Genomic DNA, 6000 nt, shown 5'->3' with positions numbered 1-6000 from the left:
GGGGATTGAACCAAAAAATATGATTGTTTTTATTGTTGTTTAGGATGGCTTAGTTTCTTTAGTTCATGTATTGATTTTGTGCAAATTTTTTAAGATCATTAGTCTTCATTTTCGTAGGTTTTCAAAATTATTTTGCTTCTACATTCCTACTATCCAGTTTTGAGAAATCAGCACAAAAATGGCTAAAGCTTGATTTCCCACAATTAAAAATTTATGGCCTTTGAGAATCAAGTAATGTCCTTTGTAAACTATATAAAACATAAATTTTTGGATTTTTGGGAGTCATTTGTCCATTTTTGCAAGTGAGACCTAGGCAAGCAATGAATTTCTTGGCAAGGTGCAGTGATGCTTGCAATGGAGTTTTAAGATGAACAAAGGATTGGCACAAGCCAATATTGAATGGGAAAAGGTGGAGTAGAGATTTTAGTGTCCCCAAATTACAGGATAAGTTTTTATGCAAGTTTAAGAACATTTTTAATGTGCTTTTTTGGCATTATCCTTGAAACCCTCAAAATAGGGGTAAATTGGACTCATATTGTACAGGCACCATGGAGAACTAAGACCTAGAAAATCTTCAAGCCTAGGTAAATTAGAAATAAAGTCTAGAAGGCATCAATAGCAATTATTAAGAGATTTTTTAAGTTAAGAAAGGTTCCTTGCTTATAGGAGGGCTAATAGGGGCTCTTAGGGTTACAAGGGAAAACTTAGCAATATAGGCTTGTGAGTGTGTATAACTTAGCAAAATGATGTAAAATGACTTGAAATGTGTCAATAACCTTAGAAGGAAGGTTAAAACTTGATTTTAACCTACTAGTGACATTTGGAAAATTTTTGGAATGCTAGGCCAAAAGTTGCATTGTTGGTGATTTCGGAGTCAAGGGATGGAAACTTGAATTGATTGGAGAGTTTCTTGGTAAAAGGGTATTGGGAGAGAGTTCTTTAGGTTAGCATTAGAGAAGGTACCCTAATAAGGCTAAACAGTAGTCTTGGTAGAGAAAAAAGGCTCTAGGTGAATAAGCTCACCATCAAAGTGGTATTAGAGCCATAAGATTAAGGCTCTAAGATTAAGTGGTATGTTGTATTTTACTAAATCAATGGATCTTCAAAGATGGTTACCAATGCAGAATTGGCTAAGGAGGTAGATGAGTAGAAGAAGCTCATGGAGGAGAAAACTAGGCTTCTTGATGAGACCATAGAATAGATGAAAGACAAGCTAAAAGAAATGGAAGATGCATCCCTAGCAAGGGAATATGAAGACACCAGTAAGGGAAAAGAGAAGGTGGACTTAGAGAATGAAATACATGAACTTGATCCTCCACTTGGTGAGAAAGAATCATTCCTTAAAGCATTTGGAGGAAAGAGTCTTGAGAATGTTTCACTATTCCATGAGAAGATGGATGTAGAAGTGGCCCTAGAATAGATTGAAAGCATTAAAAAATATTTTGAATGTGAAGGGACAATAGAGGCTCAAAAGTTAAGGTTTGCAATGTCAAGATTGAAAGGAAAGGCACTGACTTGGTGGAATTTTGTGAAAGAGAATAGAGAAACTAAAGGGAAGAAACCAATAACCAATTAGAAGGCTATGGTAGCAAAGATAAAGGATACCTATTTGCAAGAAGATTATGAGATTTAGATTCACAAGAAAAAGGATCTTGATGTAGCTACCTACACTAAAGAGTTCCAAAAACTTGCTCTAAGGTCAAGGGTGCAAGAGGCACATCACATCAAGGTGGCAAGGTACTTAAATGGCCTTAAGTGGTCTAGCTAGAATGAACTAATCTTATTCAATCTCACCACATTAAAAATTTATTTAAAATGTCTAGGAAGGTAGAAGACAAGTTGAGGAAGAAGGGTGACTCTAGCTCCAAGGCAGGGGCAGAGGTAACTCAAGAGGTTGTTCTAGTCAAAGGACCAATGATTAGAGGAGCTATGGAGATTCCAAATGGAATGAGTAGGCCTGTGAGACTAGTCAAAGAGGAGGTTCTAGCAGAGGAAAAGGATCCAATAATGGTGGCAGAGGAAGGTTGGAAATAATAGTAGATGCTCACACTTTAGTAACATGAAATGCTACCACTATGGTAATTTGCAGCAACATGCCTATAGATTTATAGAGAAGGCATCAACATCTTATGGAGAGAAGAAGATAACTTATGTCTAGGAGAAAGACAGTCAAAAAACATGGGAAGTGCACCTTGAAATAGAAAAGGGTGAGAACCTCATATTGAGGAGAGTCTTGGTCAAAGAGCCAGTGAAGGAGGAACCTAAATAGAGGAGAACATTTTTTAGAACTACATGCAAAATACTTGGAAAAGTATGAAAAGTGATCATAGACTTAGGGTCTACTAAAAATGTGTTATTAGAAGAGGTAGTAAAAAATCTTGGTCTAACAAAGATTCCACATGTGTGTCCTTATAGGGTGACTTGGTTGAACAAGGGAAAAATATATTAGTGAATGAACAAGTATGGGCAGACATCACTATTGGTAAGTATCAAGATAGGATTCTATGTGATTTACTTCCTATGGGCGCTTTCCATTTGCTATTAGGAAGGTCTTAGCAGTATGATAGAGAGACAATGCATCATGGGAAGGAAAACAAATACTCTTTCAAGAAGGATGGAGTCAATTAAAGAATATAGTCATTAGTGGAAGAAGACAAGGTAGAGAAGGCTATTGCTAAGAAATTTTTGATGAGTGGAAAAGAGTTCCTTAAGGACTTAATAGGAAGGTGAAGTAGTAGGGTATACCATCATGGTGAAGCCAAAGGAGGAGAAGCCATTAGCACAAGCACCTATACCTACAAAAGTGCAAGAAATGCTAGATTAGTTCAAGGACATCATATGTGATAAAGCACCACCAAAATTACCCCCAAAGAAAGCCATAAGTCATAAAATTGACTTCATACTAGGTGATCTCTTGCCTAATAAGGTTTCATACAAGATGACTCTAGATAAAAACAATGGGATTGCAAGACAAGTCCAAGAATTGCTTGATCAAGGATTGATTAGGAAGAGAATCAATCCATGTGTTATACTAGTTTTCCTAGCACCTAAGAAGGGAGTTAAGTGGAGAATGTGTATTGATTCTAGGTTAATTAATAGAATCACAATTAGATATAGATTTCCTATTCCTAGGATAGAAGATCTAATGGATTGTCTTGGTGGAGCTAGATATTTTTCCAAAATTGATCTCAAGAGTAGTTATTATTAGATTAGGATGAAGGAGGGTGATGAATGGAAGTCTACATTTAATACTACTAAGGGTCTCTATGACTAGTTGGGAATGCCATTTGGTCTTACCAATTCTCCAAGTACCTTCATTGGAGTCATGAATGAAGTCTTCAAAGATTATATATGAGTATTTATTTTTGTGTATCTAGATAACATTCTTGTCTTTAGTAAGACAAAGGAGGAGCACACGAAGCACCTAGAAATGGTGTTGAAGAAGCTTCAAGAGGAACAGTCAATAATGAACCTTGAGAAGAGTGAATTCTTGAAAGAAGAGCTAGTGTATTTGGGGTTTTTTGTGTCCCAAGGAAGTTTAAAAATGGATAAGTGCAAGGTAGAGGTAATCTTGTGTTGGCCTACTCCTAGATTGGCTACTAAGGTTAGAAGTTTTCATGGCCTGGCATAATTTTATAGCAAATCTATGAGGAAGTTTAGTGAGATTTTTGCATGAATGAATGGCATTGTCAAGGGAGGCATGAAGACCAAATTGACATGGACTAAGGTTGTAGAGGAAAGTTTTGAAAGGTTAAAAAAGGAGGTGACAACCCAACCAATGTTGGTCTTTCCAATTTTTGAGAAGCCATTTGTGGTAGAGTGTGATGCTAGTAACATAGAAGTTGAGGTAGTGTTGAGCTAAGTGGGAAGGCCTGTGGCATTTTTTAGTGAGGGACTTAATGAAGCCAAGACTAGTTACTTAGCATATGACTTGGAACTCTATGTATTTTTTCAAGCCCTTACAAAATGGAGGCATTACCTATTACATAAGGAGTTTGTTGTCTTTACTAACAACCAAGTACTAAGTTTATCAACTCATAGGAGAAACTTCGCTTGAGAAAAATCAAATGGATGGAGTTCTTGTAGTCCTACACTTTAACTATCAAACACAAGAAAGGTACTAATAACAAGGTGGTAGATGCTTTGAGTAGGAGGTTGTTGGCAGTTCAATAAGTTAAGTTGTAGAGCATAGGACTAGAAGGACTAAAGGAAATGTATGGTTAGGATACTAATTTTTTAGAGGCATACAAGCATGTACTAACTTTAAAAAAAATTTCCATAGTCAATTTTCTAAATATACATTATAGAATGAGTTATTGTTCAAGGGTCAGAAATTGTGCATTCGAAGGGGATCCATGAGGGAAAATTGCATACAAGAGAAGCACAATGGAAGCATGAGTGGGCAATTTGGCCTTAACAAGACCTTAGACCTAGTAGAGAGGTTGTATTATTGGCTTAAAATGTAGAGGTATGTGAGGAGATATGTGGAAAAATGTGGAGAAATGTGGTATGTGTCAGAAGGAAAATGGCACTTCATCCAATGTAGGACTCTACCAACCTCTACCCATTCCTAATAGGCCTTGAGAATGCATCAACATGGATTTCATAGTAGGCTTACCAAGTGTTGGCTCTTGATTTAATATATTTGAAAATAACCAAGAAACTAGACCAATACATCTAAGGCTAGCAAATTCATATGATGGATGTACTTGACTACAAATCTTGGGCCAACTATAAGGCATAACTCCTTCTTCACTTTAGGCTCTGCAACACTTAGGTGGGTTAACCTTTAGGTTATAATATATGGTACTAGTGCAAATAAACATAAAATCTAAGCCCCTTAATAGTAGATGAAACCCTTATATCTTATGATACTTATGCAATAAAATAGGAATGAAATAGCTACAAATCATAACCTATGAACCCATAAGCTAAGTGAGGGTTAATTCCTTTTAGCTCACTACAAAACATGAAAAATTGAACTGATTTGATTAAAATCATTTGTTCAAATGACCTTCATCATAGCTTGCATTTGATTTAGTGATCAATTCCTTATCCATTGCAACATAGAGTCACTACCAGTAGGATGACCTAACTTGATTGATTTACATTTAAGTTTATCAATTGAAATCCCCAAACTCCATTCCTACTAGCATCCCCTCCATACACCTAGAAACCTTATCAAAATCATTGAAGCATTTACTTAACTTCTTTAATTAAATCAAATTTTATTTAAAATCTCTAGCTACACATTTAGAAAAGAAAAATAATAAAATATTATTTCTTAAGCCTCTTTCAATTTTTCCCTCTATTTTTCATTTTTGGTCAAACATGTTTGACTAACCCTACCACATGTTGTTATATGATTCATCATATTCCTACACAGTCACCTGACACCTACCACTCGAGTTCCATGTGTCACCACCTTATTGGTTACCTATTCTTCCATGTCATCAAGCCATGTCATCATGCCAAATCACTACCACATCATAGGTTGCTATGTCACTATCCCAATCAATATCATGCCATAGTATTGCAACATAGTGACCTCACAACATGTGCCACCTTAGGACACATCGTCATCCAATCAGTATCACCATGTCATTATGCCACCTTAGCCTGCCACATCATTGGTTTCTATATCATATGATGAGTCAACATTTTTCCAGATCATCGTGATATAGGGACCACGTAACACATGTCATTTTCTGCCATGTCAGTGCCTCAATTTACATGCTACATCTAAGTTCCTCTACCACTTGTCAATTTCTAATTGGTCCATCACATTCCATATACTTACCACATATTTCCACTTGTCACTCTATGATTTTCTCAAACATCCACCTCATCACCATGTCATCACCAATCAACATCTGGCATCACCACACTTGTTCAAAATTAACTCATTTTTCTATTCAGTAGCCTTCGGTCCACCATGCACATGGTCAAGCTTCCAAAAGCATTATGTCTTTTGGACACTTAAGCATTGGAGTGTCTTAG

This window comes from Cupressus sempervirens, chromosome 3 (genome assembly GCF_028749045.1).
Source record: "Cupressus sempervirens isolate cs-2001-9-10 chromosome 3, ASM2874904v1, whole genome shotgun sequence".
Classification (NCBI taxonomy): Eukaryota; Viridiplantae; Streptophyta; class Pinopsida; order Cupressales; family Cupressaceae; genus Cupressus; species Cupressus sempervirens.
The sequence above is the reverse complement of the archived record's forward strand: the minus strand, read 5'-3'. Positions refer to the sequence as shown.